The sequence below is a fragment of the Procambarus clarkii genome, chromosome 36 (genome assembly GCF_040958095.1).
Source record: "Procambarus clarkii isolate CNS0578487 chromosome 36, FALCON_Pclarkii_2.0, whole genome shotgun sequence".
In the NCBI taxonomy this organism is placed as follows: domain Eukaryota; kingdom Metazoa; phylum Arthropoda; class Malacostraca; order Decapoda; family Cambaridae; genus Procambarus; species Procambarus clarkii.
In genome coordinates, this window is record NC_091185.1 from 31,984,636 (window position 1) to 31,999,968 (window position 15,333).

General features: G+C 36.9%; 1 long non-coding RNA gene across 1 annotated transcript; it reads left to right on the plus strand.

Annotated features, from left to right (window-relative positions):
- Positions 1-7,232: 7,232 nt before the first annotated feature.
- On the plus strand, positions 7,233-14,570 carry LOC138371516 (uncharacterized). The gene is made up of 3 exons (XR_011230525.1): positions 7,233-7,387; positions 9,792-9,908; positions 14,329-14,570. It is a non-coding gene; the product is annotated as an uncharacterized lncRNA (long non-coding RNA).
- Positions 14,571-15,333: the final 763 nt, after the last annotated feature.

Here is a 15,333-nt window from a genome sequence, read left to right on the forward strand (position 1 = left end):
TTCAGGGTTGTTGAGTCCATAAACAACATTGACAGGAATATTCGGCAAAGATCCACGCAGGTTAGGGTACAGGGTAGTTGGGTTAATATCCAAACAAATACTTTTCAAAGAATATAAAATACAATATTTAACAAAGATCCATAACTAACAAATAAAAAAAAAAAACAGTCGAGAATATTGGACTGCATATTGAAAATGCGCCTTAAATTTGCAGTGTATGGAATAGGCGAAACTTGGGGGGAAAATTGAGCAATGGCCTTGCTATAATACGTAAAATCGGGTAAATTTGGTAGAAAATGTCTTAAATTTGGATAAATTGGGGCAAATTAGGTAGAAATTGTCTTAAATTGTGATACATTTGGTTAAATTTGGTCTTAGCCATGTTAGGGTTGGGTCTGGTTTTTAGGTAGGATTGATAAACGCATCTGTATATTTGGAAATGGCTCGTCGGACCCTACACTATCACTATGAAATGGTCTCTGGGAATGGAGTATGACATCGACCACTGGATATTGGATACTGGAAATACACATAAAAGTTATATGGAATGGGTGAAACTTGGACAAACTGGGGCTTTGGCTGTGCTATGATAAGGTGAACTATGGTAAAATTTGGTGGAAATTGGATAAAATTGTGGCAAATTAGGTGGAAATTATCTTAAATTGGGGAAAATTTGGTTAAAATTTGGCCTTAGCCGTATTGGGTTAGGTCTGCTTTTGGTAGGTTTGATGATATATAAACACATCTGGAAAATGGCTGGATGAACACTGCACTATTGCTATGAAATGGTCTTTGGGAATAGGCTGTGACATTGGGGGCGACCTGATATTGAAGATGCACATTAAATTTAATTGGGATAGGTGAAACTTGGTCAAATTGGGGCTTTGGTTGTGCATGAAATGGTAAACTCGGGTAATTTTGGTGGGAATTGGATTAAATTAGAATAAATTGGATCAAATTAGGGGGAAATTGGATTAAATTGGGATAAATTTGGCCTTAGCTGTGTGTTAGGTTAGGTCTGGTTTCGTAGGATTAAAGATATATAAACACATCTGGATATTTGGAAATAGCTGGATGGACACTGTGCTATTACTGTGAAATGGTCTTGGGAATAGGGCACCTGGATATTAGATATTGAAAATGCACATTAAATTTATATGGGATAGGTGAAACTTGGTCAAATTAGGCTTTGGTTGCGCTATGAAATGGACAAACTCGGCTAAATTTAGTGGAAATTGGATTAAATTAGGATAAATTGGGGCAAAAAATTAGGTGGAAATTGGATTAAATTGGGATAAATTGCCATAAATTAGGTGGAAATTGTCGTAAATTGGGATACATTTGGCTAAATTTGGCCTTGGCTGCATTAGGATAGGACTGGTTTCCTAGGAGTGATGATATATAAGCACATCTGGATATTTGGAAATAGCTGGAAGGACAATGCGCTATTACTATGAAATAGTCTTGGGAATAGGGCGTGACATGGGGCAACTAGATATTGAATATTGAAAATGCACATTATATTTGTATGGGATAGGTGAAACTTGGGTGAAATGGGCTTTGGCTGTGATATGATTTGGCATATTTTTCCCAATATTTAATGGGGAATTGTCATTAATTGGGATGAAATTAGGTAGATGGCCACAGCACTAACACTATGAAATGGTCTTGGGAATGGGGAATATGTGGTGGCTGGATACTGGGCATTGGAAATGAACGTTAATTTTAGATGAGATAGAGAAAACTCGGGTGAATTGGACTTTGGCTTGAACAAATCAAGCCTATTCCTGGGGTGGGGTGGGGGTTGAGTGGGTGGGGGAGGGGGAGGGACAGTGAAATTTAGCTTTTGATTCTTATATGATTAGTTACATTTAAATTCAGTTTTAGTTTTTTTTTTATAATTTGAGATAACTTTTGGTGGACTTGTCTTTAAACTGAAGTAAATTTAAATATATTTAGCTGGGGCTGTTTTTTTTTTAAGCTTTGGGAAATTGGGCTTTTGGTTGTGCCATACACAACAAATTTTAGGTAAAATTGTCTTTAATTTGATGAAATTACCTGAAGGGGTGCAGCACTAACACTTATGAAATGGTCTTGGGGATGTTGTATAATATGCGTTGGCTGTATATTGGGTATTGGAAATGCATTTTTTAAATTTAGATGGGATAGGGAAAGTTTAGGGGAGTATATTGGGCTTTGGTTGTGCTATGACACGGCGAACCCCCTGAATATAATGCATATTTTAGCTGAAAATAAAAGGGAACTCCCGCATATAGCGGGGAAAAAGGGTTCGAGAGCCGCATAATTGGTTTGGAAACTGTACCCTACATATTGTTTAGCTATGCAAGTGACAATCTCTTGAAAGCTCGTTATGCGATTGTCACTACTACATACACACACACACACACATATATGCACCACTAAGTGATTCAACAAGAGGCTTGCAACGGTCTCTATGCAAGGCATTTTTACGACTATGGGAAGTCTGCAGTTGCAGGTCTCACTCCACAACCGCCTAACCGGAGAGTCATGTACATCCTTCACCTACATTCAGTAAGCAAATATTTTGGTTACTTTGCTAAGATTCCTGGCAGCGCATCATTATGAATGAAGTACATGCGTATTTCTTGGACTCCATTGATGGTGTTATCTCTGAATTCTGCGAATTTCTTTTTCATATTCCATTATATAATGACGCAAAGTAAGCGAATAGTTAAACTTGCTCAATGAATTTGTGTCAGCTTGCTAATGTAATTGTATGGGGTTTGCATAAGTTTGTTGAGAATATAATTGAATGCTAGTTTAGTTCATTTATTATGAATCCCATACCCATCTTGTGGGGCGGGTAGTGGGAAGGGTTACCACGGAGGGAAATGGACTCTGGTAATGAACCCAACAATTCATTTTTGGCTCAAGCAAGAAAAACAAACAAATAATGGGTAAACGAAATTGCCAAAATTAATTTGTGCAAGTTTGCAAATGTGATTGTAAAGTTTTTTTTTTTTCCATAAGTTTGAGAATATATAATTGAATGTTAGTTTTTAATTCATTTTATTAATGCAGCCCCCCTATACCCATCTTGCCACGGGGGGGGGGGGGGAGACATCTATCGCCACGCAAGGTGCAGTCGCACCTCCACAGATCTCCAGTATCAGCTATTGATACTGGTAATGGCTCAAAAGGGCCACCACGTACGGGCTATTCATGCCCATACCACCTTTTGGGTGGCTTAATCTTCATCAATCAATCAATCCCATCTTGCGGGCAATAGCGGAAAGGGCTGCAGCGATGCATAATGGGCCTCAGAGTCAGAACCTACACAATTCATTTTGCTAAAGCAAGTTTTCGGAATCTTAATGAGCTTGTTTTTGAAAAAATCCAATGGTCATTGTCACACATGAACAATGGGGCACGAGAAAGACCGCAAGTGCAGTTTTCTAAATTAAAATCAAGAGTGGGATAAGTGGCAAGCTAGTGTCATAATTTATCTGTTTTTCCTGCGCACTGCCGCCCATCCAGTGGGGGGCTAAGCTGAGCAGTAGTAACATCTAGAAGACTGCTGCTTTTATTGGTTGATCCGTAGATGTGTACTGGCTCCTCTTGCATCATCATCGCATTAGTAGCAGTTAATAAATTAAACAACTAGCATATGTAAAGAGCTAGTCTAACAATTTATGTTTTTTTTTTTTTTTTTTTATCAGGCCCACTGCCCTTCTATCCAGCAGACTGCGTCTGGATGGGTTACAATTGAGCCAAAAACAGTTGGTCAGGGCGAGATACGGCCTCATTTTAGACATTTACTATAGCAAAAGCTTGAACGTCGCGAACTGAACGCGGGCCTGCACAAGAGTTGTTCTTGGCACTCAAATGTTTAGAGATTAAAATCTCTATAATTAGAGGGGGCAACTAAAATACCACATCATTTAGTGAAATTTTTGCAATGTCCAATAGTTTGGACGTTGGGGAACTAAGTCAGGACTTGCACGAAGGTTACTCTGCATCCAGTCTAAATGAGGAAACATGTGGGAGAAAGAGAGGAAGCAAGATTTACTCCCTTGGAAAACCTTTAAAAAAAAATTGTGACCAGAGTTATAAAAATACTGGCAACTTTTTTATACAGAATGAAACTCTTAAACAATAGCATATATCCTGAAGAATAAGTCTTCCTCAGAGATATATATTTTTAGTTAGTTTAAAAGTATGTATTTATTGTAATAACAATGCCATCCAAACATGGCTCATTAAAATAATTTTTTGTTTATGAAATTGCGTAAGTATTTATGCAATATTTATTATAAAACAATCATAATACGCAGTGGCATATCATTTTTATAGAGAGGCTTTATAAGGTAAGTATAATAGCAATGCGAAACTCTTTCTATCTGACGTATTATTTTAAATAAATACAGTTGGGCGAAAAACATGTCTATTGCCCGCGTGAGCGACTGGGGTGGGCTCTTGCTGATTCTATGTATGCAGCATGACTAACGACCCAGTGCAGGTTTGGAAGGCTTTGGCAATTAAAGCACCATAAGATTGTGAGTGTTCAAGTCTAGGGGGGACTAAGCATTTTTTTGTGTGAATGTGCAAAGCCCGTGTTTATTTGTGTAAGTTAAAAATTGAGTTCTTGTTTGTGTATAAGAGTTTAGCAATGTGTTTAAGTAAGATTGTGCAACTGTTTTAAGTTTAGGGGGGACTAAGTATTTTGTGCGAACGTGAAAGCCCTGGGTTTATTTGTGTAAGTTGAACCAAAAAAAAAAATGAGTTTGTTTTTGCGAGCGAGTTTGTTTAGGCATGTGCTATCATTAAAAACTTCCAAAGTAATGACAGTAATGCCAAAATGAATTCATCTTTTCACATTTTGAAAGGTGGAGGTGTAACATTTTCTGAAAACCTTTGCGCTTGATATACCACCACTGACATAAAAGGCAACTGATGGAGTCGACTTTTAAATTTTTACACATGATATCAAAAAGCATTTCATAGCAACAGATAGTGCCAGTCGAAGCATTACATGAAGTTATTGGGGCCCCCACCACATTAGCTGCAAACTATTATGTTAAAAAATGCAATTTAATACAGAATATGAACAGATTCCTAAAATATAATAAATTGCTTAAACCACTCAACTGCTTTTTTTCATAGTATATTTACGAGTGTCAAATTAATGTTTGAAGTGTCAACCCCAACACAATATGGCTGAGGCCCCACTATTTAGCCTTCTTTTCGTATTCTATGAAATATCACAGGTATTGTTAATGCTTGTAACGTTTATTACAAAAGATAGACATACATTTGATGCTATTTTTCATATTAAAATCAAAATTGAGGCCCAACAAATATATCTTTGGCTTTAGGCATTGTATGTACTAGCTCTATCTATAAAGCCAACAAACTTTGTAAAATCTCTTTATGTATGTACCTTACCTAAATAAAATTATTATTATTATTATTATTATTATTATCTATAAAATCTATAAACAGGTTAGAACCATACAAATGCAAGCATGCCTTTTTCACCAATAATCAACTGAATGCCACAGAAAATGGAATCTTTACTTTGGCTACAGAAAACGGAGCAAAGCCAAAGGGGGATGACTGGAATAAACAGTTTCCAACCTGACTCTTCTCGCACATAAACATGTTATTCTTGCAACCTGTCCTCTTAAAAAGAACGTCAACATTTGCCGTTTGACTCTACGGCTGTTTTTGGACGTTATTTTGTGTAAAACTACGTCTATTATCGCTTCCATGGACTATCTCTTGTTATACAATGAAATACCACACTCTTATTATTCTATAACTCACTGACTATGCTCTGATATTTGTTCTTCAAGTAAAAATATATATATTTTTGCCTTAATTAGGCCATAATCCAGAAAATTTCATCCTATCGATCTTTATATTTAGGAAAACATCTAATAAATTTGGAAATGAATTTTTCGTTCGCCGACAGTTGCCTGTTACTATTTAACCCTCTATGCTTTAATGTCGCTGGTCATTGTGACTTTCCCAGGATTTATATAGATTTCGTAGTAGCATTTAGTCAGACTACAGTAATTTAACTAATGGGAAACCTCTATAGTTGTCGTAAATTAATAATAGTCATTTATCAAATAATAAATTAGCAAAAATATGCAACATTTTATGTTACGATTTCGGGTAGGCCGTTCTGTTTGTTTACAACCCCAATGGTTCAAAATACACAATACTTTTAATATATAAGTGACTAAGTATGCTCTAATATATGGTCCTCAATGAAAATTATCGTTTTTTTTTTGTTAATTTGTCCATACTGAATAAGATTCCTTACTGTTGATCTTTATATTAAGAAAAACATCTAAACAAATTGGTATTGTGTTTTCGTTCAGATAAAGTTTCCAGATACTATTTCCTAGTTATCAATTAATGTAGGTGGTTATTTTAATTCGCGGCTACCAGGGGCTTTCTCCCATTATACAATATAAATGTACTCACTAACTATTCTCTGGTATCTGTTCTTCAAGTAAAATTACCTATTTTTTTGTTTAATTAGTCCATAATTCATAAAATTCCTTCAGGTCGATCTTTATATTTAGGAAAACATCTAATCAATTTGGAATTTAATTTTTCGTTCACCTACAGTTACCAGCTACTATTTCATTGTTATATTTTATGTCGCTGGTCATTACGATTTTCCAAGAATTTAAACAGCTAAACAGCAAGTAGCATCTTGTTAGAGTACAGGAATTTACCTATGGAGAACCTCGATAGCTGCCGAAAATTATTAATGATTATATATGGAATTTAAAATAATGAATTATATACCATTTCTTATGTTACGTCTTTGGCGGGTAGGCGGTTCTGCGGGTTTACAACCGAATTGTTTAAAAATCACACTATTTTAAATGTATGAGTCACTAGTATGCTCTGATATATGTTCTGCAATGAAAATAAAGATTGTTTTGTTGTTAATTACTCCATAAATGTGTAATGTGTTAATTCAGTCTAAAACATTTTTGCAACGTTTATATGCGATATACGTAGCTGGAAACTACCTAATATTTAAAAATAATAGTTACAACATTCTATTAATATATAATGTTGAAATAAATATCACACAAAGTCTGTATATCTGTTTTTAGATGTCTTATAAATTTTCTTTTAAAATAGTATTAATGATTTTTGTGAATCTTGAGTAAAAATTAAGTTAATTATTATTAATCTAATTGTTATTATTTTAGGTAAAAGAATTGCAAGTATTCGCATAACCACGGGATCTCTGTTTGTGTATGAATACACGGATTTGTTTTTGTTACGAGATGGACGCCTTAGAAAGCATGGTGTAGGCCACCTGTGGCTCGCATCCGATCCCACGATCGTCGTCGCCCCTAAATCAACACAACAGGTATTTAGTATTTACGATTATAATAAGTAATATTTCTTTTATAATAATATTGCAGCAGGTGGTGTAGTGGTAGGACACTCGCCGGGCGTTCCGCGAGCGCTATGTCATGGGTTCGTATCCTGGCCGGGGAGGATTTACTGGGCGCAATTCCTTAACTGTAGCCTCTGTTTAACGCAACAGTAAAATGTGTACTCGGATGAAAAAACGATTCTTCGCGGCGGGGATCGTATTCCAGGGACCTGCCCGAAACGCTACGAGTACTAGTGGCTGTACAAGAATGTAACAACTCTTGTATATATCTCAGGTTAGGGGCTAGGCATTTACACTCTTAGGTCAGCAAACTAGCTAGAAGGTTAGACCATTAGACTCCACTGGTCAATCGGGGCCCTGCATGACTCAGCTTATCCTAACCTAGCCCAGCTTAAACCATCTTAGCATAGTTCATTCTAGCTGTGCATAGTGCTTGCACAGCCTTGCTTATCCTAGTTTACCTCTTCCTAGCCTACCGTAGCCAAGCCTATCCCAGTATACCCTTACCTAGTCTTGCCTAGCCTAACCCTGCCTTGCTTTTAAACATGACCAGTCCTTCCTACCCTAGCCAAGCCCTGACCAGCTTAGCCAAGCCAATCCCTGCCTAGATTTAGCATAGCCTTGCCGTTTTATTAATATATAGAGGGTACCACCTCTGGTTGAGTTTGTAGGAACCCTCCACTTATAGGGTTGAGGGTTCCATATATATATATATATATATATATATATATTAGTATATTTTGGTAGCAGTCTTTCCTGTAGACATATATTATTAAATATGACCGAAAAAGTAAGATTAATTCGTGTTAGAATTATTAATCTTACTTTTTCGGTCATATTTAATAATATATATATATATATATATATATATATATATATATATATATATATATATATATATATATATATATATATATATATATATATATATATATATATATATATATATATATATATATAATATAAATAATGTGTGTGTAAACATGCCACATGTGTGTTAATCACAAAAATTAACACTTGATAAAAAATGTGACAGTGTCAGACCACGGAGGAAGAATTGAAACAGGAATTTCCTTAAGTACTTTCATGTATTAATACATCTTCAGAAGGAATAATATTTTATATAAATTAAATTAAAAAAAATCATTCCTCCATGGTCTGACACTCATATATATATATATATATATATATATATATATATATATATATATATATATATATATATATATATATATATATATATATATATATATATATAAATAAAATGTGTGTGTACTCACCTAGTTGTGCTTGCGGTGGTTGAGCTCTGGCAGTTTGTCCCGTATGTATGTATTCATAATATATATATATATATATATATATATATATATATATATATATATATATATATATATATATATATATATATCTTGAGGTTATCTTGAGATGATTTCGGGGCTTTAGTGTCCCCGCGGCCCGGTCTTCGACGAGGCCTCCACCCCCAGGAAGCAGCCCGTGACAGCTGACTAACACCCAGGTACCTATTTTACTGCTAGGTAACAGGGGCATAGGGTGAAAGAAACTCTGCCCATTGTTTCTCGCCGGCGCCTGGGATCGAACCCAGGACCACAGGATCACAAGTCCAGCGTGTTGTCCGCTCGGCCGACCGGCTCCCCATATATATATATTATATATCCTGCCTGAAATGTTGCGTGTACTAGTGGCTTTACAAAATAGTTCTTATAAGGATAACATATTGTGGTTATTCTCTATATCTGGTTCACCTAACAGTAAATAAGTACCTGGGAGTTAGACAGCTGCTATGGGCTGCTTCCTAGGGATGTGTGTGTGTGTTTGTATTCATGCTGAATTTTACAAAGTAGGAAGAGATGTTTGTAAAAAAAAAAATCAAATATTTTGGAAAGTATAAGTAGATTTGATATTTTTCTTTAATTGTTTATGTCTGCTGTCTCGCCTCCTTTATAAAATGGCATCATTCTTGTTTTTTTAAGGATATCAGGAAAAGTAAGGCACTCCAGAGATTTGTTGACTCCTTCCTAGTGTTGCCTAGCCCAGCCCAGCCTAGACAAGGCAGGCTGGGCATCCTAGCCTCACGCAGCTTAGTCCCAACCTACATGTAGCATCCCAGTCCATCCTAAGTGATCATTACCTTACTGGCTGTGTTTTCTCTTCAGCCCTGAATGTAATGTGGTGGAACATAAGCAGATACGTATCAGGTCTTAGAGAATCTGTACTTCATACATTTCTTAATAATGTCTCACAAATATTTAAATAATTAAAAAAAATTGTATAATAACTTCATATTATTCTTGCAATTTATTTTTGCATTTTTTTATACAAAATTTACATTTTAAAAGATTACCTCTATTTTTAGATTGATGACTTGAAGACTACAGTGCCATCCACAGCAAATCATGGTCTTAAAATATCTCCTAGCAATGACGAGACCAATTTTCACAGAGATCAAATTTTTGCTAAGCAGTAGTCACAGGTAAATATATATTATATATATAATATTATATATATAAAATTAACTACTTCATTGCTCAAAGCACCTTTAGACATTCTGAGAGTTGTGCTATTTTATTAATTAATTAATTAGGCTATATTTTAATGTTTTGTAATGTTTTCATTACTTTTTTTGTTTTGAAATATAAATTGTTGAGTTTTGAAACATTTTGACATTAACTATACCTGAATATTTATAAACAAAAAAATACCAGAACTATGTCCTTGACAATTGCACTAAGAAGTCTTTGCCAAAATCAGGTGCTCAGTGCAGTAGTTAAAAACTTAAAAGTTGTACCACCTCTGGTGCAAGATTAGGGACCCATAGCCTCAGAGAAGAAAATAAAGAGTACTCAGTGAAGGCCTTGAATAATAGGCAGGCTGTTTGTGTGTGTTTCGACGGTAAGCTTGCTGACACCATATGTAATTACCTAAGTGTAGTTACAGGATTAGAGCTACGCTCGTGGTGTCCCGTCTACCCAGCACTCTTTGTCACATAATGCTTTGAAACTACTGACGGTCTTGGCCGCCACCACCTTCTCACTTAACTTGTTCCAACCGTGTACTCTGTATGCGAAAGGAAATTTTTGTATATTTCTTTGGCATCTTTGTTTAGTTAGTTTAAATCTATGACCTTTTGTTCTTGAAGTTCTAGGTCTCGGGAAATCTTCCCTATCGATTTTATCAATTCCTGTTACTATTTTGTACATAGTGATTTTATCACCTCTTTTTGTTGTCTTCTAGTTTTGGCATATTTAATGCCTCTGACCTCTCCACATAGCTCTTGCCCTTTAGTTCTGGGAGCCACTTAGTAGCATGTCTTTGCACCTTTTCCAGTTTGTTGATGTGCTTCTTAAGATATGGGCACCACACAACCGCTGCATATTCTAGCCTTGGCCGAACAAAACTCGTGAACAATTTCTTTAGTATTTCGCCATCCATGTACTTAAACGAAATTCTGAAGTTAGAAAGCGTGGCATAGGCTCCTCACACAACGTTCTTTATGTGGGCCTCAAGTGATAGTTTTCTATCTAGAATCAACCCTAGACCTCTTTCTTTTATCAGAATTATATAAAGATTTCTCACATAATTTGTAGGTTGTGTGGGATCTATGTTCTATTCCACATTCCATAACATGGCATTTATTCACATTAAATTTAATTTGCCTAGTGGTGCTCCATATACTTATTTTGTCCAGGTCTTCTTGAAGGGCATGACAATCATCTAAATTTCTTATCCATCCCATTATCTTAGCATCATCAGCAAACATGTTTATATAATTCTGTATTCCAACTGGTAGATCATTTATGTAGACAATGAACATTTCTGGTGCATGTACTGTGGTACTCCACTTGTGACACTTCTCCAGTCCGATTGCCTCTGATTACTGCCCTCATTTTTCTATCAGTCAGAAAATTTTTCATCCATGTTAGAAGCTTACCTGTCACCCATCCAAAATTTTCTAGTTTCCAGAACAACCTCTTATGTGGAACTCTGTCGAAAGCCTTTTTTATGTCTAGATAGATGCAGTCGACCCAACTACATTTTTCCTTTAAAATCTCTGTGGCTCAATCATAGAAACTGAGTAAATTCGATACACAGGATCTTCCAGATCGAAAACAATACTGTCTGTGTGATATTATATAATTTCTCTCCAGGTGTTCTACCCATTTAGTTTTTATTATTTTTTTCAATCTTTTCACTGTTACACTTGTCAATGATTCAAGTCTATAACAGAGAGGGGTGGGGTCTTCCCTGTTGCCACTTCTGTAGACTGGAACTATGTTAGCCTTTTTCCACATGTTTGCTATGACTCCTGTACACAGGGATGCCTGAAAGATCAGGTGAAGTGGAAGGCTGAGCTCAGATGCACATTCTCTCAGAACCCATGGTGAAACTCCATCTGGACCAACTGCTTTGTTCTTACTTAGCTCCTTTAGCATATTTTCCACTTCATCTCTAGACACCTCTATACGCTCAATGATGTTCTCAGAAATTCTTATTGTGTCTGGTTCTCTTAAGATTTCATTTTGTATAAACACACTTTGGAACTTTTGGTTTAATGTTTCACACATTGCATTATCATTTTCTGTGAATCTGTTTCCTATTTTCAACCTCTGGATATTATCCTTTACCTGCAATTTGTTGTTTATGAATTTGTAGAATAGGCCCAGTTCTGTTTTACATTTATCCATTATCCCTTTTTAAAAATTTCTTTCTGCCTCTCCCCTTACTGCTGTATAGTTGTTTCTCGCATCTTTGTATCGCTGGTATGATTGGGGGTTTGGCTTCTTTCTATATTGATACCTGCTTGATGGGGTTCTGCTCTTCTACTCCCCAAGCCCGGCCCGAGGCCAGGCTCGACTTGTGAGAGTTTGGTCCACCAGGCTGTTGCTTGGAGCGGCCCGCAGGGCCACATACCCACCACAGCCCGGCTGATCCGGAACTTCTCTTAGAAAACAGTCCAGTTTTCTCCTGAAGATGTCCACGGTTGTTCCGGCAATATTTCTTATAGTCGCTGGGAGGACGTTGAACAACCGCGGACCTCTGATGTTTATACAGTGCTCTCTGATTGTGACTGTGGCACCTCTGCTCTTCACTGGTTCAATCTTGCATTTTTTTCCATATCGTTCACTCCAGTACGTTGTTATTTTACTGTGTAGATTTGGGACCTGGGCCTCCAGTATCTTCCATGTGTATGTTATTTGGTATCTCTCTCGTCTCCTTTCTAGAGAGTACATTTGGAGAGCTTTGAGACGATCCCAATAATTTAGGTGTTTTATCTCGTCTATGTGTGCCGTATATGTTCTCTGTATTCCCTCTATTTCAGCAAACTCTCCTGCTCTGAAGGGGGAAGTGAATACTGAGCAGTACTCGAGAAGGGACAACATAAGTGACTTGAAGAGTACAACCATTGTGATGGGATCCCTGGATTTGAAAGTTCTCATAATCCATCCGATCATTTTTCTGGCTGACGCAATATTTGCTTGGTTATGCTCCCTAAACATTAGATCGTCGGGCATCATTATTCCCAAATCTTTGACATGCTGTTTTTCTACTATGGGAAGATTCGATTGTGTTTTGTACCCTGTATTATGTTTCAGATCCTCATTTTTGCCATACCTGAAATTTATCACTGTTAAACATCATGTTATTTTCTGCTGCCCAATCGAAAACTTTGTTGACATCTGCTTGTAGTTTTTCAATGTCTTTCATTCCATTTTTGTGTCTTTTGGTCTGTGGCCCTCTCTCAATTTCTGTTGAACCAATCCTGTTTTCTGGCCCTGTATCTCTGTTTTGGTATGAATGTTTGTATGCCTTCATTGTATATTTTGCAAAATTTGGCATACCTTTAATTTACTTCCCTGTCTAGCAACAAGTCTGCCTAATTACTTATTAAAAAAATTTTGAAGTTCCCCATAGTGACCTCTCTCTCTCTTGAAATCAAGTTTATCAACTGTTTCAATGTCCCCATTTTCTGTGTGTGTGTGTTTGGAGGCTAAGCTTGCTGATACCATGTGTGTGTGTGTGTTTGGAGGCTAAGCTTGCTGATACCGTGTGTGTGTGTGTGTGTGTTTAGAGGCTAAGCTTGCTGATACCATGTGTGTATTTGGAAGCTAAGCTTGCTGATACCATGTGTGTATTTGGAGGCTAAGCTTGCTGATACCATGTGTGTGTGTGTGTGTGTGTTTGGAGGCTAAGCTTGCTGATACCATGTGTGTGTGTGTGTTTGGAGGCTAAGCTTGCTGATACCATGTGTGTGTGTGTGTTTGGAGGCTAAGCTTGCTGATGCCATGTGTGTGTGTGTGTTTGGAGGCTAAGCTTGCTGATACCATTTGTGTGTGTGTGTTTAGAGGCTAAGCTTGCTGATACCATTTGTGTGTGTGTGTGTGTGTGTTTAGAGGCTAAGCTTGCTGATACCGTGTGTGTATTTGGAGGCTAAGCTTTCTGATACCATGTGTGTATTTGGAGGCTAAGCTTGCTGATACCATGTGTGTGTGTTTGGAGGCGAAGCTTGCTGATACCATGTGTGTGTGTGTGTTTGGAGGCTAAGTTTGCTAACACCGTGTGTGTACTCACCTATTTTTACTCACCTGTTTAAATAATAATAGGGGTGTGTACCACCTCTGGTGCAATTGTAGGGACCCACAGCCTTGAAGAAAATAAAGAGTATTCAGAGAAGACCTTGTGGATTCTCACTGAACACTAATCTTTTCTTTTCCTACCACCCCTCTTATTTTGTTTTATGCTGTATTCTATTATATATCATATAAATACATAGCCAAATGGCAATATTTATTATGTTTATACAAAAAGAAGACATCCACTTTATTTTTTTTCTCTCCTTTGTTTCTATGTGGATTTTGTTGTAACTAATGATTCTCCTCCTTTCCCATCAACAGGTCTTCCTCACTGGGCTTGCTCGGCTTTTGTGTTACTGTGAGGGTGCCATCATCGTTTACCCTTCAAGACTGACTCATGCTGGCATTGCATTTGTGGACTTCCCTTCACAGTAAACAGTCCTTCTCCATATGGTGATTGTCCAGGGCAAGCAGGGTGTGACTGCCATCTTGGAGAAGCAGGGTCTTTTAATATGAAGAATCTTCCGTCTTCTCTACTTATGCCAGCTTGTGCTAGCCTTGCATTCTTGTTACTTCATGGCCCTTGGGCCTTTTTTATTTATTTTACATAATAAATTTTTGTATTAATACCCTTGTTTCACAAGAGATCCTTAACATTTTAAGCACCAATTGTATTGACTAATGTACGTCTTGTAACCTTTAAGACATAGACAAGACATAGATAAATGAGTGAATAATACTGAGTGACTAGGTTAGGGCGAGGAACATAGTACAGTGTCTGACTTTGGAAGAATGCCTACTGTTTTAGAAACCTTATTGCCATGATCATAATCGTATGGGTTAAAAAGCATTTGTTGTCACTCCTACACTGTGGCTTGTTGAGCTTAAAACCTTTGCTCCTTGTTCGTGTTACATCTGACCTTTTGAAGAAATTGTATGAATCAATATCCTCCAAATTGTTCAGTATTTTAAAGGTTTCGCTCAATTACTCTCTCATTTGCATATATCTAAGCATATAGATTAGTATAGATTTAGATTAGATTTTTTATTCAGGTAAAGGTACAAACATTGCAGATGAGTTACAAAGGGAAGGACAATGACTAGAGTTCACTAGCTCTATTGGAAGAGAAACTAATGCAAGACAAGTGTGGGCAAAAATTAAGGTAGCTAAGGGGAGCAGAGCCTGGCCTGCGGCTCACAACGACCCCCAGGGTAAGGCTGAAGAACTAATTCACAAGTGGAGTGATGCAGCATCATCCTCCTCCCTCCCTGCAGAAGTAAGCAGGGAACAGCTCCTCCGACATAATGACAGAAGGATTAGGATAA